Source organism: Vulpes vulpes, chromosome 13, assembly GCF_048418805.1.
Source record: "Vulpes vulpes isolate BD-2025 chromosome 13, VulVul3, whole genome shotgun sequence".
Taxonomy (NCBI): Eukaryota; Metazoa; Chordata; class Mammalia; order Carnivora; family Canidae; genus Vulpes; species Vulpes vulpes.
In genome coordinates, this window is record NC_132792.1 from 65,390,565 (window position 1) to 65,418,397 (window position 27,833).

Consider the following 27,833-nt stretch of genomic DNA (forward strand, 5'->3'; position numbering starts at 1 on the left):
TCAAATACTAAATTGATACAAACATACAATTTGTTTCTACCCATCCCTCTTTAAGATTTAGAACAACTGGCCTGGTTCATTTTTCAATTTTGTTTCCTTCAACTACTGCCCAAGAGGAGGATTTGTTTTTTTCTACATCTCTTAATGACTCCTTTCTACCAAAATAAGCACAAGACTCTTTAACAGATAGGTGGTTTGTGAAGTTGGTTTGTGAAGTTCAATCACAAAATAGCCTAGGCCTTCTGGAAAACTCAATTCCTGATTTTTCTTCCCACAGGTAAGTCTTAGTGACCGCTGATGAGAAGGATGTCCTATCCTCTCTATCTCCTCTATGTCTTTGAAGTTGAAGGAATGTTTTTGTGTTGAACTATCTTAAATAGTTCTTGTGTATCCCAGAAAAAGAACCAGAGCATTTTAATGATCCTTTTTATCTTTTGTGAAATAGAAAGAACACCAAAGAAAATGTCATGCAAAGGGTAGGAGATGAAAGCAATGATTGTGGCACATAGAAGTGTTACATGTTTCCATAGGTCTATAGGATCATGAGTGACACAGCACAATGCAAAAGGGGTAGGTACATTCTGAGATGGTCTCATTCCTCTTCCTGCCAATCAATCAATCAATCAATCAATCAATCAATATCCAGAAGGAAAAAGGTAAAAGAATACTATAGAATAAAGAGCACTACACCAATCATTGTGTTATGTGACCTTGGTGCTGGTCTTGGCTCTACTACAAAAGACTTACTTCAATTCAGGCCAAATTGTTTCAGTTCACTGTCCTTTCACCTGTAGAGTGAAACGGCTGGCTTCAGTAAGTCCTCAAGTCCACTCTAGTTCCATTATTCTGTAGCTGTATGTTTATGTCTCAGAGACTATATAAACTGTTAATAAATTTCTACATATTAGCTATTGCAAACCATTAAATAAACCATGAAAAACAGTAGTGGAAAACTTTGCCTGCAATGCTAGGGTAGACAGAGTTCTCTAAAAAATATTATATAATAAAAGTGGCAAGATAAACAAGCAGCTTGGTAACTCTTTCAATTTTTGTGTTTAAAATATTCTAGAGTTGAAATAAAGTAGTTCTCATCTGTTAATAGCTATGTGCAGTAGACAGCATGATTTAATATAAATACTGTCCAGGGAGGAAAAAAACAAAGGAGATCCTACAGAAATGATAAGCGATAGGCTCGCAGCTTTTTAAAAGCTATTGCATACTTTATTCTGTTTTAAGTCTTTTTTCTAAAAGCCAATCGAATGAGGACTATTTGGGAACATCAGCGTTAGCCTACCAGACAATGGCATTTGCTTCTTGAATTATTCTATTAGATTCTAACCTTGGCACAGTATAACCCTTTTGCTGAAATATTTATAATTGCCTAGTAACATGGGAAATAAACAATTTATTCCTATTATCTGTGTGCATGTTTTGATACAGAAGAAGCAAACTGTGAATGACTAGATACTAATAAGATCATGGAATGTCCCCAGCTTGTCATAATGGCTAGTAACAAATATTTGCATGAAGCCTTGGTTATCCAAATATTCCTTGTGAAGAGTGTGGCTGAGTGGGTTTGATTTCTCTAACCTTGCAGAATCATTTTATTCTATTGTTCCTGTGATAGATATGTAGGGTAATGTAGTCCAAAGCCTCCAGGCAATGCATGAATTGAATATTTGCTATTTATGTAGCATGTTGTCTCTGAAGCGTCTAATTTGGGAGTGATTTAGTAAATACAATCATCAAGAATGTGGTCATGTTTTCCCTTTAGTTTTGCATAGGGGATTTTGAAAGAGTCTCCCTTCCCCCAATCATCTGTAAGGAAATGGGAAAAATAGTCTAACTTAACACTTGTATTTTGAAAAATGGGATGAAAAATAAGACATATATATTTTTGGCAGTAGGGTCATGGAGTTTGCGGGAAGAAAATGGTTTCAACTATATGCAGAGATCCACATTATGGAATAGCTGCATTTCTATGCTTAGCTTTATTCCACCAACAGAAAAACTCAAATTATCACACAAGAGTGCTAACACTAACTTACCTTGATTAAAAAGATCATTTTTGCAGGGCACACATGTATTGCTATGGACATTATCTGCAAACTGATCGTAACACCAAAAGCAAAAGGCCTCATTGCAAGTCAGAACTATTTTAATTTAATGAACTAATATTAAAAAGAGGCACATAATCTATTTCTCACCGTCTTTTAGCAGGAAAAGTATTCATTAAGGAAAATCTATGCTATTGTTAGCAACATAAACAGAATTCCAAATAAGGAAGAACACAATGACCATACCGAAAGCCCTGTGGTTTCCTTAAAGAATTCCCTGGGAGCTTGTCCCTGTGGCAGGGGGCCACCCCCCATCACAGCTGTCCCAGCCCCCTCCCTGGCATTGCTACAGTGCTGATGAGGGCTCCAGAGACAAGTTTGCTGCTAGCTACCATCACTGCTGATAGTGAAGGGGCACTAACTGTTCTGGAAAAGTTTTGAGTCAGCTCCAGTTTGGTGGTTTCAAAACTTGACCTATTTTAGTCTTGATTTCTTTTTTATTTCCTCTAGAAAAATGTATCTCTTCATTATCAAGGGAAAAAAAACCCACCATAGCCTAACTGAGTTCTAAATCTCAGTTGTGAACAGCATTGAATCAGCTAAATATTACGAGATCAAGAAAAAGAGACAATATTTTTTCTTCTTCTACCCATGGAGTAGGGGGTATGTCCTAAGACATATTAGAAAAATTCTTCACGTTTTACTGATACCAGTAAACTAAGTGACCTTGAGCAAAGTCATCTTCTACTTCTGGGTCTTGTTTTTCTCATAAACAGAATATGGGATTAGAGGAAATTATTGAATCCTCTCTTGCTCTGAAAATAACCTATTGATCCATCACATTTTTATAACTTTGCCTGATAATGTTTGGTGTTATAGGAAATGTATAGGAAATCTGAAGGAGTGGAGGCAGCTTGGCCTAAAAGGTTCAGAAAATTCTTGAGCCTTAACTATAGAGGTGGTTCTTATAGTTGGTTTTTAAGCTTTAATGGCTAAGGGATGAAAGAACATATTAACAAATTACAAAGATTTTTCAAGGCACATTTACAAAGATTTTATCTCTGAATGAAATTTTAGATTCCTCCATTTAAGCCAAATAAAGCAATAGAGAATTAAAAAGAGGAATTAAAATATTCCACATAGTTACCTTTTAAAATACCCAAACCTACACATAAGAAATTGGCCCAGAGGAATATATTAACGGGTTTGATGGCTTCCTTGCCAAGACAGCGTCCTATATAATCTATGGACATTTACCTAATTTAAGTAAGTCAGTAGATAAAATGTTAACAATTGTATATTGATAAATCTAATATTACCAAGTTTTTGTTTTGTTTGTTACTTCTTTTCCATGATACATTGAAATATATTTGTTCTTTCATATTCCAAACTTTTGTAATCAAAAGTAACAATTTCTCCCAGCAAAATATTTCCCTGGAATAGGGGGAGAGTCACAGAAAATAAGATACTACATCTGAAAATGATTTTATTTTACAATTAAAATTAGTTTAGTATACCCTTTAATCCAACTTTTATTCTACATTGATTTTAACCCCTAAGTTAAAGATTATTCATAGAGAGAAAGCACTAATGTGACTTATAGTCACTACATCTAAAATTTTGTAATTGTATGTTTTGCAATAAATAGATGTGTGATAATTAATTTTGTGGAAATGTTTTAGATGCACAAATCTGAAATTGGAGACTCAGAAGGCTGTCCCCTTCAAATAGTAGAGCTCTTAAGCCAAGAGTAGCCTTGATCAAAATATTACTAAAAGGAATTTTTGAAATTTTTTTTCACAATCTGTAACATATTCTTTAAAGTACATAGACTGCCATTAAAGTCTGAGAATCCTTTTTCCTTTAAGAATTATTTTGGTTCAAGAAACAATGATAATTTATTCTGAGTCAAGTCTAATGTATAAACTGGGTATTCCAAACAAGATAATGCCATTTTAGGGGTCGAAAATAATGATGGCAAGGTAAAAAGAGTGATGTTCTTGTGTGACTAATGGAAGAAATGCCCAAATAAAAGACTCTGTAGGCAAAACCCAATGAGTTGGAACCAAGTGTAAAAGCTCTCTATTTATAAATGGCAAATCTGGAAGAAAATAACCAACTGGTCGGGACCCAAGCTACAGAATATATTGTTAGCTTCAGTTTCTAACTACTCTGGTTATAATTTTTTTCTCTTTCAAGATGTAAATGCAGCAAAAATCATATAAAGTGTTGCCATAAAGTAATGAGTATGTATATTAAAAAAGTAGCAAATTAGTGTGCATAGACCCAAGTGTATATTGTCTTTCAAATGAGGTATATTGGAGCCGATCCTTCCAGTTCACCAAAACTACTCTTTGTTCAAAATTTATTTTGAAATTCATCTTTCAGAATAATCTTCTGAATATGTTCATGATTCACACAAGAAGACTGGCCACATGATTATATCACCCAGGCTCCTATAACCTTTCTCTTCTTTTTCTTTCTCTTCTTTACCTAAAACAAGCTAGGTCACCTATCTGTTCACCAATACTGTCCCTGAATGATAATACAAATTCTCTCAATATATGATAATTGGGACTCATTACAGATTTGTAAACAGGATGTCCATCAAGAGAGTAATTTTAAAGAGAAGAATGGCCATACAAATGGAATGGGTATAGACTCTGGAGGTGATGCCTCTGAATGAAAAGATTGATTTGAAAATGTAAGTTTGGGTCTGTTTGTAAGATTGGTGCCTCATTACTCTATACTCAAACCTCATATGTTTTTTATCATTTTGGTATCCCAAATCAGGAAACAATTATATGGTACATGAATGGGGATCTGCCAGTGGAATTGCTTGTAGCATCTTAGAAGGAAGTAACTAAATGAGGAAAAAGAGAGAAAGAGAGAGAGTATTTAGTGAGTATTTTAAAAGGACTGGATATATTCTACAAGATTAAGATGTGAATTTGTAATTCACACATATGTTCCCTTAGAAAGACAAAGATTATATTCTCAAGGATTTAGCCTCATGTGAAAACACTAGCATTTCAAAGAGTTCTATCACATATCATATGTGAGGTATGGGGGAAAAGTGGGAAGTGGAAACATTCCTTGAAATGTTCTAAATCCATGAGGTATAGAAGGTAATTAAATTATCCACAAAATAAAATTTAACTTCCTGGTACAAAATAAATTGGAAAAGAACAATCTCCTTTTACACCCCCAAGGAAAACAGGAAAGAACATCTTTAGTTTTCACTTTCCTTCAAATTTAGTAGTGCTCATTCTTCAATTTGATGATTTACTGGGGAAAAAAAAAGGAAACTATTACTTTTTTCATTAACTGAAGAATGAGCACTGTGTAACTTTACAAAATGAGGGTTGAAATAAAATGGATACTCAAGCTTAGACCCTTCCTTTGTATTTGGGCTCATAATTTTGTCTTTCCTTTGCATGTCTGGAACTCACATGATATCAAGTGTATCCTAATTTCAGATAAATTAATATATTATGCAATCTTCTTAACAAGCAGAGATTTCATTATTTTTTCATATTAAAATAAACCAGCAGAAACAACTCAGAAGGCACAGCTTAGGACATACTTATTTTTATAGAATCATTTAAATTAACCCTGTTCCCCTTTGCAAGCATGGATATATCAAACCATGTTTCTAAATATATCCCAAGCACTTTGCTTTGAAAATAAACTCCAATGAGAAAGAGCACAATTAATACTCCATCTAGATCTTCAACATGCAAATACTATGTTTTGGCTCTCTAAAGTAATGGAGTCAGGATCATTTTATAGTTGAAACATGTGAGAAACATTTGACACTTGTAATCAAGACTTCAGTGATGCCTGCGTGCATTATTTTAAATACTTTCTGCATCTGTGTTAATTTCTACTTCTCCATAGACATTGACGCTTTCCTGCCCACCGTTCCCTGTCAACACACACACACTACACCTCCCAAAGTAAATAAGATGATCAATTAAGCAAAATAACTGTTCAATTAAATACCAGAAAAATCAATCAACTTGTTAAATTGATCATCACACTTATTTCAAGATATTCCACCATATCTTTAGCATTAAGTCATTTCAGTCAATTAGGACAATCAGTGAAAGAGGAGAAAAAAATATTTGCCCATATGTCAGAAATCCTGTGTAATAATGACTGGGGATTTGTTGGTTTTTCGGCAAGGTGTTCCTAAATAACTCCAAAACTCCTATTGATATAAATTGAACCATTGCTTTCTTTGGGGGAATTTTCTTTCTTTTTTTTTTTTTTTCAGTGAAAAAGTTGGCCAGGAAAAGAGATCTTTATGTTAACCTGAAACGTTAAGTCTACCAAAATGGGCACCTTGTTTACACACCTCATGCACATTTTCCTCATTATTTCATTTAGCCATTCTTGTGACTTTGCTTCTCAGTACATTTTAAGGTGATTGTACATATATCACACACACAAATATCATCTCAGCATACAAAACAACAAGGTCATCTGAAACAAATATGGAATTCATAGCTATGTGTCCTTTTCAAATGATATTTGCAAATGGTTGCACTACATATCTGTGGTTTCCTCTAAATAAATTTAAGATTATAGCATTACCTTTTTAAACCTGCAGATTCTTCTTTCCGTAAGCTTTGGCTCCAGCAAATCTCAGCTATTCTTATTACAGCCCTTTCTCACATGCTCCCAAGTGAGGAACGATTTGCAAAGCTTTTTGGCAAGGCGTGTTGTTAAAGCTGAGCTCTTCATCTGATAAACATTTTCACTATAATACAGTGTTTTTTTATTTTTATCTTTTGTTTTAAATAACTGACCAAATTCTAAACCGTAAAAAGAAAAGGTGAGAAAAAGCCAAAGGTGATTATTATTTTCACCAAAGTAGTCACCATAATATTGTTCAAATAACAAATTTCCTTTCTTGCTTCCATACAAGAGATCTAGCTAACATTTTCATATGATTGGCTATCATATAACCTTTACAGTTTTGTTTACAAAGGGCATACAGTGATGTGGGACTGTTCTAATAACATGCTTTGGAACAAAAGAGCTGGCTATTATATTAAATAAAATTTGTAATATAAATTTTTATAAAAAGCAAAATCCTGCAGAAAAAAAAAAGACTGGAAGGAAATATTCTAAAATATATCCAGTAATTGCCTATGGTTGTTAGCATTGTAGATAATTTATTTTCTATTTTACATTTTTCCTATTTTTCCAGATTTTACAAAGTGGGTTAAAAAAGAAAAAAAAAAGAATTACAAACATCTTTATCTTTGAACAAAAAAGGACTCAGTGAAAAACTTTTAAAATGCTATTTCTCTGTTAAAGGCAAGAGAGACATAAATGCTTTTTTTTAAAGACATGAGAAAACAATTTCCTAACAGATTCAAATGATTTGAGACTAGATAATGTGTGTGACTTAGAGTCTCTGAGAGTAGATTCCTAATTATAGGGAAAATTATATTGACCAAATACTACCTATAGAGTGTGTTGATATTTTAGAGTTCTTGTTTGACAATGCTATTATTATCCTGTGATAGTTTTGTTTCTTTCATGTGGATTTTTAGGGTAGCATTTAACTCAAGAATTTATTTACTTGTGTCACAAATAAAAAATTTTACATAAAGCTAATTTTAAAAATACCAAAGTCTTTTCCAGATATATTTTTAAAAAATTCTTCGCTCATCAGCAGAATTCTTTTTCTCGAATTACATTCTATAGTTTTCTAGTTTTGAGATATCACCCATATATTTGGCAAGAAAATTGTTAAAGGATTTTCTTTTCAAGTGAAGATAATAGTATTCAGGTTTTAATATGATTACCAATTCTGTATTACTTTCATTAAGAGAAATCAAGGTTTTACACCAATTTAATTATTTACAGAAAAAATTATAAATCTTCCTTATACATGCTTCTTGTTCTTTTACATAGATTAAAATGGAAGTTATAAAGAATGTTAAGTATTGATCATATTGTTTAAAGGCATACATAATAATTTAAAACTATTTTCTGAAATTGTATGCAGAAAATAGAGGAAACAGAGAGAGAAAAGGCAAGTAAAAATGTTCCTGAGTTCAGTTGTGCAGTGTGTACTCAGCAATTTAAAAATACTAATTTTGTTCCATTTAATGGTAAAGAAATATTTCTTTTCCCTCCCTTGCCTAAAGGTCATCTATAATTGAGGACAAGTTAGCAAGAGTCCAGAGGCTGAGTATAGCTTTGATCTAGGTGTCCAGCCTTTCTAAGTGCAAATCATTCTGGGCAGAATGGGAGGAGTCACATCAATGAATTGGTTGCCTTATTAAAGGTTATCAAGATCCCCTCTTTCCTCTTCCCTAGCCTCTTCCCTCCGCCCACTCTTTGTGAGCACCTCTGCATTTCTGTAGCACTTTGACTTTGTCTAGCAGAAATTATATTCAGATATAATATTAAGCCTTACACCTGTTCTTCATTATTTTCTCTTGGTTCCTCCAATTTTACTCTGAGATTCATGTCATGTGTTTTCATCTCTGACCACCTTTATCAAATCATTTAAAAACATATATAGCGCATGTTATTTGATTTTGGATCAGCAGAACATTCTCATTCTCAAAAAGGAGTATGATACAATTTGTAATTCATTATAATGCTTTCATTCAAGATTTAGGGCAATAATATTGATAATATGGATTTTCTTTTAGAATATAAAGAATAGCACTAAATGTTCCAAATTGGAATATATCCTGGAAAAATGTTAGACAGATACATGTAGGACCTAGTACATTTATGGACTTCTTTGGTAATATTTTTATGTTTTTACTTATTAAAATTAATAAAAAGAGAAAAAAGATGAAAATTATTCTAAATAGCCTTTTACCAATTATTTAGACTGCCTTGTACAATTTGAAAACTTGGCAGTAATTTTATCAAACATCTTATAAATCATTGTCAGAGTAATGTTAAACAGTCATTTTGAATTACACTATAACCAATTATTTTTATAATCAAATATTTCATCAATTATAAAATGCATTAATTTTTTATTCCATTTAGGTAAAAATAAGTGAGCTATGTCCAAAAGCCATGCTTCTTGTAGGTGCTTTTGCATGACCAATTTATGGTCACAAAATTTTGCACTTTTTTTCTAGTAAACAAAAGTCTTTTTCATTGAAGTATTGACAGTTTTAAGTTCAATTTCCATACCATTTAATCAACTAAACAGATTTACAAAAACACTTTAAATATTGTTCTGGAGTTAAAGAGATGATAATGATAGCTATACATTTCTTTCAAGTGATGTCTTAAAGTTATACAGCAAATTCTTTTGGAAAAGAATAAATCCTTGTGACAAACTATAGTTACTTCCATTTTATTTCTTCAGTGATTCCGTCATCTTAAAGAGTCTACTAAATTTTGCATTTAAAATGACTATAGATTTTTTGTGGTATAAAGTGAGTGCTTACTATTGCCTACTAAAATTACAATATGTATTTTTTGTATTACGTACCTTTCTTTTGGGATAATTCTATTTCATTTAACACACTGTTTCTACAATATGTTTAATAATAACAAACCTCTAATTGCTCATATGTCTGTACTATGTGGTTACAATAAAATATAATTTAATGTAACACTGTGTGAACCATACTTCAATGAAAAAAGCTAAAATACAATTTGAGTATATGTTGAATGATTTAGTTTATAGGTTTATAATTTTTTCACTATTTACTGCCAATGTGAATATTTTTAGATCATGTGCTTTGATCATTTTTGTGGTAACATCATGAAGCATCAAAATAAATTTATTGCCGTTAATCAGTTATGTAAAAGCAAACCTCAGGGTACATAGAAAATAATTATATTTATAAATGACTCTGTACATTATTATATTTATATATAATTTTTATTCTTAACATTTTGAATAACAAATTCCTTAAAAAAATCTATCAACATAAAACGTCTATTTACTTTTTTAATCATGGCAGGACTATTTTCTAGAGCACTCTATCTTAAAACTGAACACAATATTGCTATTGAATAATATTAAACTTAATAATTGAAAATAAGTTTTCATTTTAAAAAATTCCTGGCACTTTTCTATTTTCTAATAAAATATTATTTCATTTTTATGGCACAATAATTAATCACTTTTGCTCGTGTAGCCTGATCATACGTTATATCATTTAGTCTTAACACTTGCTTTCCTGTAAATATCCAATTCTAATGCTAACAAGTAGAAAGAGCTTTTGAATATAATACTTTATCCTCAAGAAAAATTATTCTTGGCTTTGTCTGACTGTCATTTATAAAGCAAGAGATGGTTATTTTTCCAAACATGTGATCAATAAGTGTCCATTTTCATATCATTGTTAGTAATAGATGCAATCTCATTTAGGAGCAAGGCCATTTTAACATAAGTGTATCCTAGTATAAAAAGAAGCTTGTCACACTCCTCCCTAATAGTGAAGGATTTCAGTTCCCCTTTATGCAGACATTTGCACCTAGTATTTTCCAATTCTGTAATGCAAACATTCACGGAGAGGTTAAATACAATGTTGGCTTTGCAATATGTATGCAGAAGAGCTGCACGCATTTTGCACAGGCTTCGTTGAATTTAACCCTGGGTCAACAGACATGTTTAAACGTGGACTTGGACATAAATGGTGCCTACCAAAAGAAAGTTAAATGAGTGTAAGTTTTTATAAAATGTTACAATTGATAATAAGAACAAGATCTCAAAGGGGGGAGGGGGGAGGATAAAAGATGGGAACTGATGTTCCAGAATCACTTGGTTGCACATGTATTTCATCTTTTTAATTTGGTTACTACACCAAATCACAAGTGGCCAAACTGGAGTTACAACTATCCACTAACATTTTCTTTCCTACGTTCCTGATATGTTCTCTCACTTTCCAACTCTTCTATTTCCAGGCAGTTGTACCATATGAAACTGACAGCAATTGTTCTGATTCATGGTTTAGGAGGAGTAGCTGATTAATCCCATGTCAGCAGTCTTGACCCTATGTGGAAAATAGAACCTCAGACGGCCCACTCAACAATATATCAGGGAGTAGAGTGGTGTGGCTTGCCTTGCTCTCAAATGTAATGAAAGTTTAGGGCAATACTGAACAGTGATTTGATCCCCCCCACCCCCCACCCTTTTAACCCACGTTTCAAAGGAACATTCTGGCTTGGGGTGGCGATGTAATGAGGGAAGGGAATGAACAATTAAGATTCTGAGACAAAATCTTATATTTCTAAATATTTCATTTGCATTTTCCATGAAATGCTTTGGACCATGTTTTTTCCTTAAGCATAATTATTGATTAAAAAAAATTTAGCTGGTCATATGTGTTTATTTTAAACCTTTAAATTTCAACCCTGGCATTTTATCCCCTCTTTAATGACTATAAAATGCTCTTCCACCTTCTGTGCAGAGATCTAATTGTACTTATTATAAAATAATTGCAAATAACTTCAAATTTTAGAATCATGTTTAATATGCTCAATTTTAAAGAAAAATGTACATGTTATATTTTAAGCACAGAAGACAAGCTTTGAGGAACCCATTTAATGTTTAATATCTCTTTTTTTTTTTTTTTCCACAAAAGCCCTAACCTGGGCATGTATTTCTGCCATGAATTAGGAGAAAAACCTCAGTACTCTGTATTATGTCCTTGGAACTTATGATTAAAATAAAGGGATAAAGTGGAATTACATCTTTTTTAAAGGGGACCATGTGGATGAAGGCACTAATGTGTGAATTTTATTTACAACTATAAAGCAGATTGAAATGCCAAAGCAACTTGAAAATCTGTCAAATAATGCTAAATCTTAAAGCACAGGGTGCTGTAAATGGTGGTCACACAGTACAAGTCGGATTTTAGTACTGAAAGCCATGCACAACTAGTAAAAGGAAAGGAAAAAAACACCACAACTACCTAGCATAACTAGATAAAGCTGAAATGTGCTGAAATCTTCCCGTGCAAACTGCATAATAGCACTTCCAACGGCCCCTCTTCTGTCACCCACCGTAACCATCAAGCCTCGATTCTGCTGCAGTCAGGTGAACGGCCGCAGAGCTCTTATGGTTGGCTGCATAGAATTCTGAGGAAAAACACATCCGTACAATTTTTCCTTGGACAATAATAAACAGTAATTTTTGGTACACTGAGATTTTTTTTTCCCTAAAGAAACTTGAAACGAATTATGCAAGATTTCCTTATGCATCTTCCTAAAGTGAAGGTTTTATTTTGACCGAATCCTTCACTGGGAACGTGCAGCCCTTTGATCAAATAACATTTGCATTTCTGTATGGGGTAGGGTTTTATGTTCTTTTCATACATACTGTCTACTACGTGTATCATGTTGGTTTATGCTAGTCACCATTTAAAACACTAGGTACCAAGTGTTGCCTTGTGAACAGAATCCATATGTATAAGCAGAAGACAATAGAATCGTGCATTTTAAAATTCAAAATTAATAGGTCTTTTGAATGAGACATATTTTTAGTGTGGGTATTCTAAACATTATATGCTCAGACACAAAATGCAATAGTTTGGTTTTTCAACGCTTTATCTTCAGATTAGCCCTGTCTCATATATTAAAAAAAAAAAAAAAGAAAAGAAAAGAAATGCTTCTCAAGGCTTTTCTTCAGAGCCAAGCACTCTGCACATACCATCAAGGTGGGTAGAATTAAAAAATAATCATAAAACAAGCCGTAGGTTACATCATGCTGTCCATAGAGTGCTTAAACATGAGGCTCTGGTTTTGTGAAAAAGTGTCTTTTGAGGGATCAGCAAGCACCTGCATTGTCTACAAAAATGGAAAGAATTTCTAAGTGCATGTGTGTGAAGTGATCTTTATCTTCACCTTTTTTTTTTTAAAGAAGGCCACTATTTTTTTTTTTTTTTTTATTGCTGCAAGGAGCAATGTTCTTCTACCTTCCCTCAAAAAGCTGGTAGAAAACAGTTTTCCCTTTTTCTCTGATTTCGAAGGCATCTTTCCATAAAGAAACAGCAAAACCCTGTCTGCTTCATTTATCCACGTGTGGCTATTAAAACTGCGTGAATCTCAAAGGCATACAAATACCTTGTCAATAAAGTAGTAAATTAAACAACTGGCATTAAAAAAAAAAAAATCTTCCAGAGAATTTTCTCATTAGCAGCCAACTATTTTGGGTGCTTTCAGGCTTAGAGCTTTAACATTTGGTAAAATTTAAATAATACAGGCTTTGGGTTTATGGAGAAGTGTAACAGACATTGAGTGAACTCATTCATTTTGTCATTTTTCAGAACATTTCAATTTAACTTAGTTTCTCTTAAAAGAACAACAGCTTTATTTACTAGGTTTCACATAGCACATTCTTCTCAAAAATATGATTTAAGTTTGCGTTTTGAAGCACTGTGATAGTGTTCATCAAAAATAAAAGCTAAGCAGAATACAAATTACATATCTCTCAATCAGAGAGAGTTTAGGCTCTAATGTCAAGAATATATTACGGGAGGAGAGCCTTTTTGTGTCTTCCCTAATCGGATGGTTCTTTCTGCTTTTCCTCACCTACTGAGCGAGGCAGCATGTAGTATCTATGAGGAAGCTTGATGTTTCTTAGATAATATGGTTTGGAAGATGCTGTTTGCAAGCTTATTTGCTTCTGTGTTGTGTTCATAAGCAGGAGAATATAATTCATTTCTGCATATCTGCTAGACTGGACAAATCAAGGTGACAATCCGTGGTTAGCTCTGTCAGGCCCTTTGTCCTACTGCTGCTGTGAATGGAAGTACAATGGGAGCAAAGTGGAATATATAAGAGTCCAGCTGCCTTGTTGTGACAGCCCAGTCCTCCCATTGCAGTGTGTCAGCTCATGTTTGTGTACCGGTAGCCAATCCATAAGATGACAATGCAAATTGTGTGAAAAGTCTTCTATAAGATAACAAATCATGCTGGGGGTTGAGGTACAGGAGGAGAGGGAAAGGGGAGGTTGGACACATGTCTTGGAAAAATAATGACCCGTAAAAGGTTATATTTTTGGTACAGTGATTACATTCAAATGCAAGGCCCTTATCCCAATGCTGGCATGTGTCTCAGAGACGCAGGTAGGCGCTTACCCTTAAATCTATCATAGCATTTCTGCGCGCAAGGTTCTGCATTAATGTTACTTTTAGGGCTGTTTATATTTCATTTACGCATGCAATTAATCATCTTTACTGTGTTGATGCTACTGGCGTCAGCAGTGTGACTTAATTAAATTTGAAATTATGGTACAGTAAATAGAGGCTTCCAACTAGCCAGTCCAAATTAAATGCTGTGGTCTATTTCTTACCCATGGTGTTTTCCAATTTAAGTGTTCATTTGAAAGGTTACATTTCAGACTCAAATCTGTGTGTGTGTGTGTGTGTGTGTGTGTGTGTTTGGACTTAACTGTTGCTAAACTAGAAAAGCTCCCTTTCAGGTGGGTCCTTTATTCCTATCTGTGGATGATCGCTGTGCTTGGTATAGAAGCACATTTGCTCTCTGTGTCCCCTCCATTACCTGGAATATTCATCTGCTCAGATGCCCACTGTTCTTTAGGGAACGTCTTCAGCCCCTCAAGCCGTTTGCTGCGACGCCTCAGCCCGGAGCCGCCTGCGAAGGCCTCGCCTCCATTTTGCGTCCTGCGGGCGATCAGGTGATTAGCCCACAAGATGGAGGTTCCCAGCTCCGCAGCCCCCTCGGCTCTCCGATGGGCCGTTTCACCTGTTTGGAAGCCCAGGCAGACCGGTTTACTGTTGACCGTGTTAAACTGGCCCCGGAAGACTGCTCTTAGGCTGTCAAATAAGTGACTCTTGCTCAGGAGCAACCTTGGCTGCCTGAGACCTTTGTGGTGGTATCACCTGGGACTCAGCCCACCTGCCGGACGTGCGGCTCGGCTCTTCCCACCTGACGGGGCGAACCCTCGAACCCATTCGCTCACGTTCCAACGGGAGCGAGCCCAGCTCTAAAACCCCGCTACCCAGATCTCTTGGGGGGTCGACATATTATGCATTACAGCCCTCTCCAGGCAGGCCGGACGGGGTCTGGCCAGGTGCCTGACCCGAGAGGCAGTCGCCGTCCCGGCATATGCACAACGCGGGGCTTGAACGCCGCGGGTCTGCCGTCCGTGAAGTGCAGCACAGGGCTCGTGTGTGAGAAGCACGAGCCCCCCGCCCCCCCCCCCCCCTTTTTTTAATGCAGTGCTGCCTTGTCTGCACTTTTTGAAATTGCATATTTATCAGTTCATGAATTATTTATGAGATTGGAAAAGTCGGGGGGGGGGTGAGGCAAGAGGATGAGGAAGAAGAGCATACAAAAAAAACCGTATGCTTGCAATACTTGGGACAGGAGGTGCTTTCAATGCGCGTGCTAGCAATTCTGCTCAAGGATAGCTGTGCTTTGATTTTTCTTTTTCTTTTTCTTTTTTTTTTTTCTGTATGTCATGTTTAGATTCGGCGTTGGGTATTTTGGTGTTTAAAGATTGTGGTGCTGCGTTGTCTACTTCTTCCTGGGTGAATTCAGAGAAGTGCCGTTTTATTTGAAATTAGGTGAAAATAGGGACTGAAATGAACAGGGCGTCTCAAAAACTTGGAAAGTGTGGAGTATTTAATAAATTTTAATCTTTTGTCTGTCAGCCTCTATTGTCAAGAAGAGCTGACAGATTGAGGATTAATGAAATGTTTCATAAATTAGAAATGAAACTATCAGCAGAATGTCCAAAGTAGGACTTAAACATTGCTCGGACAAGAGCTTTGGGCCAGTAGAATAGTCCATTCTTAAATCCAATCCTTTATGCAGTCACATGGGGCAAAAATAAACCTCTCATATGCACTGGCTGAAAACGTATCCTCAGCTTCTTTCATTAAATAAATCGGTGTTGTCTACACATTTCCAACATGTTGGGATTTTTCGCTCTTATTTCTCAGAAGCAAACTGAAAACAAAAGGAACAAGGAAAAAGGCTCAGAAGTGACTTTAAAACCAGGAAACTCAATGTGAAGACTTTCATTAGAGAGTATAAACATTTCACAGGTATAATGTGGGATTGTAAGTGTCCTATTCCCAGAGCTCTTCACGGGGGCCCATGTGTACTGGGGTGGGAGGGGTGTGTGGGTGTGTTGGGACAGGAAGGGGTGGCCGTATTTAGGAGTGTGCTGTAACTTCCTATTATCTTCCACAATATAACATCACGATGAGTCAGTCATCAATCCCCGCATCTAACACTCACTGTTAAAGATAAATGAATAGTCTAATATTAAATGGTAAAAACACTGTCTTGTTCTTAATTCCCACAGATTTATTTTTATTTTTTTAATTTGAGCATGCAACACAGGAAACGTGCTAGCCTAAAATAAATAAGGATCGTGCGATATGTTGAGGCCTGGAGATAGCTATGCTGAAAAGAAAAATATTTTGTGTGTGTGTTTAGGTGACAAACTCTCCGGTTTGGGTATCAGCATGTTAAAGTTGAAGCAAGGGGCCTTCTCATTCTTTCTCCTACCATTCTAGTCATTTGGATTTCTGCATGGTTGTTCCCAGGAACACTCACCTGAAGTACCTTTCCTCCTACCGGCCAGAGATATATAATTTGAAAGTGGGCTAGGAGAGTGTATAAAAATGTTTAGCCTAATCACTCCCTAATGACAGCGACTTATGTCCTTAGTGCAGTCGATTTGTTTCCTGGGTTTTAAAAGTAGATTATTTCCATGGTGCAGGCTTAGTGTAAGCTGTTGAGAAACTACAAGCACTGCACTTCAGCCTGAGTTTGGGACGTTCGCCAAGGGTAATCTGATTAAAAGGGCATTTTTTACAACACAGCTCTGCTTTGAAAATTCTGTGCTGCCCGATAGAGTGGGGGCCAAAAAATTGCTTTTTTGAAGACTAGTTTGCTTGAACAAAATTAAAAGCCCGGTGATTCTCTTCAACCTAAGTGCAACGGATGAACAAAAGTCCTGGGTGACACATCTGTTACCCACCGCAAGTCACTCCGTGATCTATTTAATGCAGCTGTTTCGCCGGTTTTGCTTTTAGCCGCCTGGACTTCAGACACAGATGCACCACTCCTTAGCCCCGTTCCGTGGAGAGGTACGAAAAGAAGAAGTTTCCGGCTCTAGTTTTTGTGATTGTGTGATCCGCACTGCAGTCCGCTCTGAGTAACAGTTACGGTTCCCTGGAAGTTTAGCAGCTTTAAGTTGTTAAAAAGTAATTATCATATCTCAAATCTTGCGTGTCTTTTAAAAGATGGAATATAATACTAATTAAATATGTCATGTTTGCACACATCAGAATACACTCAAAAGAACCTTTCTTGCATCACTTACTTTATTGAAGTATTTTCATAGTCTTCCATGGGATCTAAATAGGCAAGTAAGATAGATCACTGAATCTGTTCCCATTTTCCAAACATCCCTAGGGTAGGATGAATAGTGACTTCATGGGAGAATCCATCCTTTCAAATAGCATAGGGCAGTTTGCATCCGAGTATTTGTATACATAGCCTGCAGATGAGGGTTGGTTTCTGTTGCTTTTTTAAACTCCCTCTGCTAATGGAACTCGATGGCATCTGGTCTTTGTTGGAGTGGCCTTTCCTAGTTTCCTGCTTTTCTCCCCACAAATCAAAACTCTTCAAAATAACTGAAATATGGGGCACCTGGGTGCCTCAGTGGTTGAGTGTCTGCCTTTGGCTCAGGTCATGATCCCTGGGTTCCGGGATTGAGTCCCACATCGGGCTCCCTGGGGGTCGGGGGGGGGTCGGGGGGGGGGGCTGCTTCTCCCTCTGCCTATGTCTCTGCTTCTCTTTCTGTGTCTCTCACGAATAAATAAATAAAATCTTAAAAAAAAAAACTGAAATGTAATGAGATGCCATGACACAGTTTGGAACAGAAAAATAAAATACACTTTAATTCCATGTATAGTTGGCTCAGCAAATGTGCCAGGCATGGCATCCGTGCTATATAGGAATCAGTTCCTGCCCACAAGCTGATCATACTCTACTGAGGCAGAGATAGCAAGATGCAAAAGGGGTAAGCATTATACTTAATCCGGACACCAATTGCTGAGGGACCAGCGAGGAGGGAACAGTATTACTTCTTGAAAGAGATTGGCACTAGTGTACGATAGTTTAAAAAAAAAAAAAGTATTCCTTTCAAGAGTGGAATGCTTTATAATCCTCAAGTTTTCCTAACACAATAAAAACTAATGTCAGTGAAAAGACACAGACAATTTCATGTACATACTTCACAACATTAAGATCTCCTATTGTCTGGCAAAAGCTTCCCTACATTTTAGTGGTATCCTAAAACGCATTGGATCCTTCTACATTACATGTTTCTAAATTGTGCAGTCTGCATTTTCATGGAAATAAATCCCTGCGCATGTTGTTCTCAGTAAATATAAAAAATGGTGGCATTTCTTAAAATACACTTTCTAACTTTTGGTAACGTGGAGAGAATGTGCTGAAAACAACTTGAGTCAAAATAGAAACCCAGAGACACTGCAAATTGAATTAGGCCTTCCCCCACGACAAACATCTAGTGCAGTTCTTTGTTAAAGATGACAGTTTTTCTTCTGAGCCATCTTTAACTTCCGGGGAACATCGCTATAGAATGGTCTAGGAGTGCGCACTATGGTAAAGATGGGTCAATGATAAAATATGGTGTTTCCAAAGAAACTCTTTGCAGTTACTAGTTCATGTTCCAGGAAAGCAGTGCTGTCACTTCAGAGCAAAATTCCCATCTGTGCCAACGGAGTTGTCCTTATGGATTCAGAGAGCATTTTATGGTCTTTCTTCCCCCTGCAGAATAGAAAGGGTAATTTGACTCAGGCACATTAATATGAATGGCTTGGAGTTATATGATTGAAGATTTTTTAATACTAGCACTAACGTCAGCGTGTAGGGTAGAAACAGTGCTCCAGGGTGCCAATGAGCCAAAGTACATATTCCTGTGACCAGAGAGACAAAGAGAAATTATTTTATTCTGTAGAGGCATAGGTAAGAACGAAGAGGTGTTTTCCTGCTTTCTCTGCATTTGGCATGTTATTTGAGAAGCAGTCCTTTGAAACCTTCTAGGAACAATTGGCCATGAGAGGTCATAGCTCTACTTATCTGCCTGTATAACCCTTTTGTAGTACCAGTAATGTTTGTTAACCAATTTTTCCCTTTGAAGTTCAGTGGTAGATTTGGGGTGTGTGTATGTGTGTGTGTGTGTGTGTGTGTTTTCGAATTTAGGTTTTGGATATCTCTTTAAGATTTTTGAATTTTGTGCCACTTAAAATGAGATATTCATGTCAGGGAGATGTCCTGCTGTTCTAGGAAAGGGAGGGGGACACCATTAAAAAAAAATCTTGATAATCAAGGCCACCTGTGATCCTACGCTGCTTTCTGGAGCACAAAGGCACGGAGGAAAGCTGTTCTCCAAACCAAAGCAAAATTTCTGTGATCCACAAGACACTTCAGCCTCTTCCTACTAAGAAAGAAAGAAAATCATACTACAGCAGGATCAGCTGCTCTCTGTTCCTTCTTTAAAAAAGAAAAATCGAGGTGGTTGCTATTTAACACAAAGCCCTGTGACCTTAGTACTGTGCCTGCTTTGAAACACCGAACTATTTAATGATGCAAATTACAAACAGAGGGAAAACATCAGAAGAGTCTGTCTGGAAATTAGCTTGTTGGACTGAAAATTAGCTAGCTTAATCGAACTTGCTGGACTCAGATTTTCTCTGTGGAAGCCTGGCTTGGAACTGTGGTCCATTTGCATTGTCTCACTACTCAGTAGAACCCTAGGAATTGTTGAAAATTAGAGACAGAACAAATCTATCTTCTATTTACACAGTTGAAATGACCAAACGACCTCTTGGATTTTTAGTAAGGGCCTTAATGTTTTCAAAGAAACATGTCATTAGATGCTCGCAAAAAGCCATCCTAGAAAAATCGAATTAAATTATGACTATATTTCAACAATTCCTAAAATGCTGAGTCAAATTGTGTTTTTCATTCTGAAGAACTAGGATAAATCATGTATGTGTTGATACATAATTACATTTTTCTTTGGTGTGAGGACATGGTAACAACATGACCCAATTCATGCAGAGAGAATCCTTGTAAACATTGAGTCTAGTCAAAGACTTCAAAGACATGCTTAAAACATAGGACTGTGTTTGAGGCTTATGAATAATTCCAAAGGTCAAAAAATTGTACCATGTAGAGATAACAGCATCAGGTCATGAAGATCTATATTAAGAACATCAATTCTTAAATTAAGGGAAGTACTCAACAACTTTAAAATCATAATTTTATTTTCTAAGAGCTATTTCTTTGAACAGCTTCAGAAATATTTGTGCTTTCATATATTTTTTTGATAGATGGAATGATCTTTTTTTTATAATACCAAAGGGGCAAAACTCCTAAACCATTTGCAAAGCAAATCTGCTTCATGTCCAGCCTAGCAATCAAACGTTTCTGTCTGATTGAAAAAAATAACATATATAAATGATGACACCCAGTACAGTATATCCCTTAATTTAAAAAATAATTTGTAAGTGGTGAAGTATAACTCATTATAAAGTAGCCTCATACTCCCCCCAAAAAACTGTAAATAAGTTTAACTTGAGAAATGTTCAGAATATAGTTGGAAGCAATATAACACCACAGAAATGGTGAAATTTATTGTTATCATAATAAAATAATATTGATGACTTTAGACAGAATTCATCAAAAGGAAATGATAAATATTTTTATCATTTTTCTATTTTAAAAAGTAAAATATGACATTATTTGTTATTTATAGACTTTAAATTTTAATGAAAATCTCTAGTAATAGTTTCTGAGTTTCTATTGAGGCTACTGACAGTTCATAAATATGTCAAATTTAGTATTAGGAACATATTGTAATTTGTAACTTTTTATAGGACAGTAACTTATTATTTTTGCACCTATTTTAAAATAGCTGAGGTTATTTGAAAACTCAGTCCCTGCTAAATGTTTTAAATTGGATGTTTTTCACTGATGAAATAGCCTATAGGCTTTCACAGAATGCCAGTATCAATAGCACCAGGTAGCCAACATATTTAACTGTGATATTCTAGTCTATCTTAGCTAGAGTAACGGAATTCTATTTCTAAGCAGTTTTTGCAAACTAAAAATTAATATTATTGGTTAATATTTTGGCAAGTGTTGAATAAAATTTATTAGCTATTATTAAATGCTAATAAAATCCTACTTTACAAACTAATGCACAAATCTTACCTGCAAAAAAAAAAAATGATGCTATGAACATCTGCAGTCTAGGTGTAACTAGCACTTAATATTTTGAGTGTTTTATTTACTTTGGTGTCTTTAAAGTGATAGACAAAAGAGCAAAAGTCTTCAAAGAAAAAAGACTGTAAAACTGGCTTGTTAAGTCTGAATTTCTTTGATATGTACAATCTACTGTTTGTTGATTGCATATCCATGATTTCTGCTTTCATTCTCTTATAACTATGATAAACAGCCAGTTAAAGAAAATTACTTAAAAAAATATTTTCTTTATGTCATTATGAAAACATATTCAGGGAATGAAAAAATGCCATCTCTTTCATTACCATTTAGGGTCAATTTTTGCAGTGCTACTCAAATTTGGGTGCTTGGTTTGAAATAACTCTCATTTTGTAATCTGAACAATTTTCTGAAAATATTTCAGCTCTAGAAGGAAATTACCCAAGATCCTCTCCCTTTACTTTCCCCACTGCCTCTCCTTTGCTCTACCTCTCCAATTTTCTAAACAGGTGAATACATTATCATATCACCTGACTCACTCTTGAAATCCATTGCCCTCATCTAACTATTCTAATAGATCAGCCTTAAGCTTTCTCATCCCTGGGGAATCCTTAGGCTGTGGTCATGCCAACAGACGGACTGTGAAGCACAGAGCCATTATCTTTATTCTATGAGATATGATTCACACTGTGAAATTCACATTGGTTCATACATTTTTGTTATTATTATATTTGGTTGGCCTTGATTCTTCAGCATTTGGTGAGTGAAGACCCCTCATGAGTTAAAACCATTGAATATGTTTAGTGACTAAGCTAATTCTGAAGCCTAACTTGTTTACACAAAGAACGAGTTACAATAGCATATATATGATACATATTATGATGTATTTAGACCAGGTTATTGTATGTGTGTATATATACCACTGTAGGTGGCAAGTAATTTTATTTAGTTCGTGTTATTTCAAAAAAAGGTCCCGCGTGCATTAAAACTGCAAATGTTTTTTAAGGCAGAGTATGTATACATTTTACAATGGTGAAAAAAAAAAATCTTTCCGTAAAAGATCATAATAATGGTGAGCTTTTAGCATTCATGTTGATAGATCCTGAGCGAATCATCCCCTGAAAGTGGGGGCTGAGGAGAAGGGGTCAGGAGGCCCTCCCTTCCTCTCTGTGCAGAGCCGCCCGCTGCCCTACGTGGGGCTGTGGGGCTGTGGGGCGGCTCTGCAGAAACAGCCCCTCCGCAGCACAAGCACATCCATCCTGAGCCCTGGCTGTGGACAGCTCCTCCGTGGAGAAATAGCTGAGGACCGCACAGTCCTCTTTTCCTCCTCCTACCCTCCATCCCCTGGCTCCTGTTCATAGCAATCTGAGCTCTAGATGTGAGCTGCGACGTCTGACATTCTTGCAGCAGAGCCTGCGGGAAGAAACAATATTGGGTGTGTGTGTGTGCTGGGTGGGAGGGCACAGGGAGATGAGAAGGAGATATGGGGTGGAGGAGAAGCAGCACAGGCAGGAAGGGAGATGGGGCACCCGTGAGGCTTATCTCTTTCCCCTAGATCCCCCCTGATCTCAAGGCCAAGAATAGAACCGCCTATTAATAAAAGCAAATCCTATTTCAACACATTGCCTCCTCCACCGACTAGGACTATAGGTTTCAGGTATCAGACTACACTTATCATCGCCTTAGGTGGATTTCAAAGGCCAGGAGCCCACCAACCTTTTTTTCTTTTATTTCCCCTTACAGAATTGCATTTTCTAGAAAGCTTCCACATGTTTACTTATTCTACTACCACCAACAGGTCATTTGTGTTTCTGGCGTACTATGGTCATTACATAAGAGTAAATATTATTAACAACAAGCATAGGAATTCGGAATTACTTTGCCCACATGTAAAATTAATGCTTTCCTTCCGGCAGGAACAATAAGAGCTTGAGAAGCTTATATAAAAAGTGACACAGAATTGTAAAACTAAGCATTGCTGTGATTAGCATCCTCTTCTTTAAAAACAAAAACAAAAACAAAAACAAAAAAACAAAAGCATTGAAAATGTAATTAGCAAAGAAAATATTGCTTACTAAAAAGATAGATCGATGACACTTTAGTCAAATAAACTCTGTATATTCTAACTTTTAACTTTTCATCATGTGATATCCCAAGCAATAACTCTCACTGAGTGTTTTCTCATTTTCTCAGCGTAGGCATCGCTCAGACTAATTCAGCGGCAGCGAATGCATTGAGTGTACACTTACACCCTTCATAAAAAGATCTGATGGGAGGCAGACAGCCAGAGAGAACTTCAAGGATTTGGCAAAGGCAGGGACATATCTTAACCTATCCCAAATTCTCATTTTGAACATGTAGAATTTCAGTCACTTAAAAAAATAAATTTAATTATGTGTAGCTCAGTACTTTCTTCACAGTACTGATACTAGAAATAGTTTAAGAACAAACTGTTCTGGGTTTTATTTTTACTGGATCTGTAGGTAAGACTGCCAAAACTGTCACTTAAAAAATGTTGTTTGCAACCAGATTTTGGAGTCCTCGTTTCTGGTTCAGAACTTTGAAAATAGCAGCCAAATGTTTGGATACTTGTTCAGTTGTGGATATAAAAATTCCAGGACAGTCCAAAGCATTCCTATCTCTAAATGGAAATAATAATAATAATGATAACAATAATAATAATAAAGAAAAAGGAGGGGAGAAAGACAGGAAGAATAGGCAAAAAGGCACCCTAATAAGAAAAGTTACAAACAGTGTGCTTTGACCTACTTTGGAACTTTTCCTTTCTACCAGACTCTATTTTCAAAGACAGAGTCAGCTTCCTCACAGAGTAACATGATTATTCTTTCATGGCACCTTAGAATTCCAGAAAGAAAAGACCTCTGGGGTCACCTTGACATATCCTGCCACTGCAGGCTGGAGTCGGGCCTCATGGATTGCGCGGTGTGATGCATTACGGCGGGTTCAGATGTTAATGTAGCTCCCATGATTAGAAGGGGGAAAGATCTTTTTTATAAATGAGGTTTTGCAGCCACCATTTCCAAATTACTTAGCCACCGGCACCCGTTCTACCTTTCTCCTGCTCTTGCCTCCCTCCCACTGCAAACAAAAGGAACAGTACTCTGAACATTTTTTGTTGTTCCCTGGGTTGCTCTGCTTGGGCAAAGATCATCATGCTCTGATTTAGTGTTTTCAAGTAAGTGTGCCCTCTGCTGCAGCAGTCTATTGAGAGACAACACAGCCCAAGCGGGAGAGTTCAGCATGGCCACTAATAAAACACAAGCACGGCTTTGTCAGGCCACGAGTGATTACTTGAACAAGTGCCAACGAAGAAACCAAACATTAGAGCTCAGCGCTTCAGACCCTCAAGACAAAGGGCCAATTGACTTTCCTCATTAGTTTTTGTGCCAAACATGTAAACACAGTTTCCTCTCTATCTTTGATGCTCAAAACATGCCAGCTTGTTAACATCTTGGGTGGTACTGTGGTTTATGAGGCTATAAAGACGATTATGTTGGATTGGGTATTCTTTTTCTCTTCTTATTGGAAAAGATAGGCTTATCCTATTTAATTTTTTTTTTAATGAAAGTAGAGTCTTTGGGACAGTTTTCACTTATCACTGGTCCCATTGATTCATATATAATAACACAGTAATGAAATAAAGGGAGAAAGAAGAAAAGGGAGGAAGGAAGGAAGGAAGGAAGGAAGGAAGGAAGGAAGGAAAGAAGAAGGAAGGAAGGAAGGAAGGAAGGAAGGAAGGAAGGAAGGAAGGAAGGGAGGAAGGGAGGAAAGAAGGAGGAAGGAAGGAAGAAAGAAAGACTTGATCCTTACTAATTCCTGCCGAATGTGTAGGGTAAAAAGTCTGTCACAAATGTTTCAAAAGCAAAACCTGTAAATATGTGATTACAAGAATGAGAATAAAGAATCCTAAGGACTGATGGACAAGAACTAATAATAGTTATTGAACCAAGTCAGAGCTCCATCTTGGGATGATTGATACACACCTCCTCACCACTCACTTTTTTAGTCTTATATAGGTATCTCAAACTCTCATTGTGTTATTTCAGGTGTAAATTTATTTCTCCTCTCTTCCTGTTGTCTATGTTGGTTATTCTTTTATACTTGTGCTTATCAATACTTCATACCCCTCTACCTCTTACTCCTGACTTCTCAAGCCAGACCAAGTACATGTCTACATGTCTTGTCACTGGGGGTGGTTCTACAGAAAATTTTGTCTTCATAACCAGGCTAAGAGGAGCAAAAAAGCATTGACTTAGTGTTAATTAGTCATAATTGTGAATCGTCACTCCACAAGTCAGTTGTATTAACCTCTTCAATGGGAAATAATTTTTCACTTATTAAATTGACCGCCACCAAAATATGGTAACACAATATATTGTTGAGGTTATGTCAATTGTTACAGATTCTGTGGATGGTTATTTAATCATATTTATCAATATTAAAAATGCATATATCCTTTGTTTCAGCAATTCCACTTCTAGGAATTATTATACAGATATACACATGTATGAAGGTATACATACATGGTTGATGACATATATAGTATTTGGTTTGTAACAGAAGTTTGGGGGGGGGAGGTACTGTAAATGTCCCTTAGTAAGGGACTATATAAATGACCTAAGTAGGGTTAGATTATTTATGGTGCATCCATATAATGGAAAACACACAGATCTGTTAAAAATAATAACATCCTAATAATCAGGGAAATGCAAATAAAAATCACGATGAGATATTACCTCAGGTCTGCTAGAATGGCTAAAATCAAGAAGTCAAGAAACAACAAGTGTTGGTGAGGATGTGAAGAAAAAAGAACCCTAGTGCATTGGTGATGGGAATGGAAACTGGTGTAGCCACTGTGGAAAATGGTATAGAGATTCCTCAAAAAAATTAAAAAGAGAAATGCCATATGATCCAATAATTCCACTATTGGGTATTTACCCAGGGAAAATTTAAACATTAACTCAAAGAATATATGCTTCCCTATGTTTAGTGCAGCTATTTACAATAGTCAAGACATTGAAGCAATCTAAATGTTCATCAATAAACTAATAGATAAGGAAACTGTGATCTATATATCATGTATATATATCATATATATATCTATATATGTAGATAGATAGATATGTAATGGAATATTACATGGCCATAAAAAGGATGAGATTGTACCATTTGAAATAATATGGGTAAACCTAGAGGGTATTATGCTAAGTGAAGTAACTCAGAAGTCAGGCAGAAAAAGACCACCATCATATGATTCCACTCACAAATGTAATCTTAAAAAATGAATAGAATAAAGAGCAGAATCAGGGGCATCTAGGTGAAATAGTTAAGTGTTGGACTCTTGGGTGTTGGCTTAGATGGTAATTTGTGATATTGAGCCCCACATCAGGCTCTATGCTCAGCAAGGAGTCTGCTTAAGACTCTCTCTCCCTACCTCTGCTGTCCTCCACTGCATGCTTTCTCTCTCTCAAATAAATAAATAAACTTTTTTTTTTTTTAAAGTAGATTCAGAGCTACAAATGCAGGGAACAAACTGATGATTGCCAGAGAGGAAGGGTGAAGGTTGGGCGAAATAAGTGGAGAGTTGCAGATAGAGGACTTCAGTTATGGAATGAGTAAGTCAAGAGAATAAAAAGCAGAGCATAGGGAATACAGTTGGTGATATTATAATAGCAATGTCACGGGACAGATGGTAGTTATACTTGTGGGTGAACATAGCATAATGTATAAACTTGTCAAATCACTATGTTATACACCTGAAACTCTGGTAACATTGAGCATCAACTATACTCAAGTTAAAAAGATAATGATGCTGCTACTCTGCATATATTAAAACAGAACTATCCCCAATTTGTATTTTTTAAGTGAAAAATCAAAGTAGGGACAGCCTCGGTGGCACAGCGGTTTAGCAAGGCCTTCAGCCCGAGGTGTGATCCTGGAGACCCTGGATCGAGTCCCATGTCAGGCTCCCTGCATAGAGCCTGTTCCCTCTGCCTGTGTCGCTGCCCCCCCCCCCCACCGTGTGTCTGTCATGAATAAATAAAATCTTAAAAAAAAAGAAAAATCAAAGTAGAGTGATGTATATAATTAGCTAACATTTGTGAAAAAGCAATATATATACATACATACACGTGTTTACATATTTATGAACATGGATAACCGTTAGGAGATGTTCCCCTAAAAAGGGGGAAACTGATCTCAGGATTAGATCAGGGAGGGAGATTTACTATATAATTTTTTGTACCTTTTGAATCTTTTGTAATATTAATGTATTCCTTGGTCTAATGAATTAAAATACACAATTCTTCTTTAAAGTCCATGATTTTAAAGGATATCTTAGAGGCAATACATAATTTCACTATTATCTATTAAGAACATTATTAAATGACTTGACTTTATTGAATGGTTTAATGGTTAATAATTAAGCCATCGTTAAATAACTCACATTATGAAAACCTTAATGTAAGTTATTTTACTCATTAACAGAAACTAGCTAGTGTAGACCTCTCTGGA

At 36.0% G+C, this 27,833-nt stretch overlaps 1 long non-coding RNA gene across 1 annotated transcript in view; it reads right to left on the bottom strand.

The window, feature by feature from the left end:
* The window catches only part of LOC140595060 (uncharacterized), a 99,899-nt gene extending 93,126 nt beyond the window's left edge, over positions 1-6,773 (bottom strand). The window contains exon 1 of the long non-coding RNA XR_011996455.1: positions 6,657-6,773. This is a non-coding gene — a long non-coding RNA (uncharacterized lncRNA). The remainder of the gene's footprint in view (positions 1-6,656) is intronic.
* Between the last annotated feature and the right edge of the window lie 21,060 nt (positions 6,774-27,833).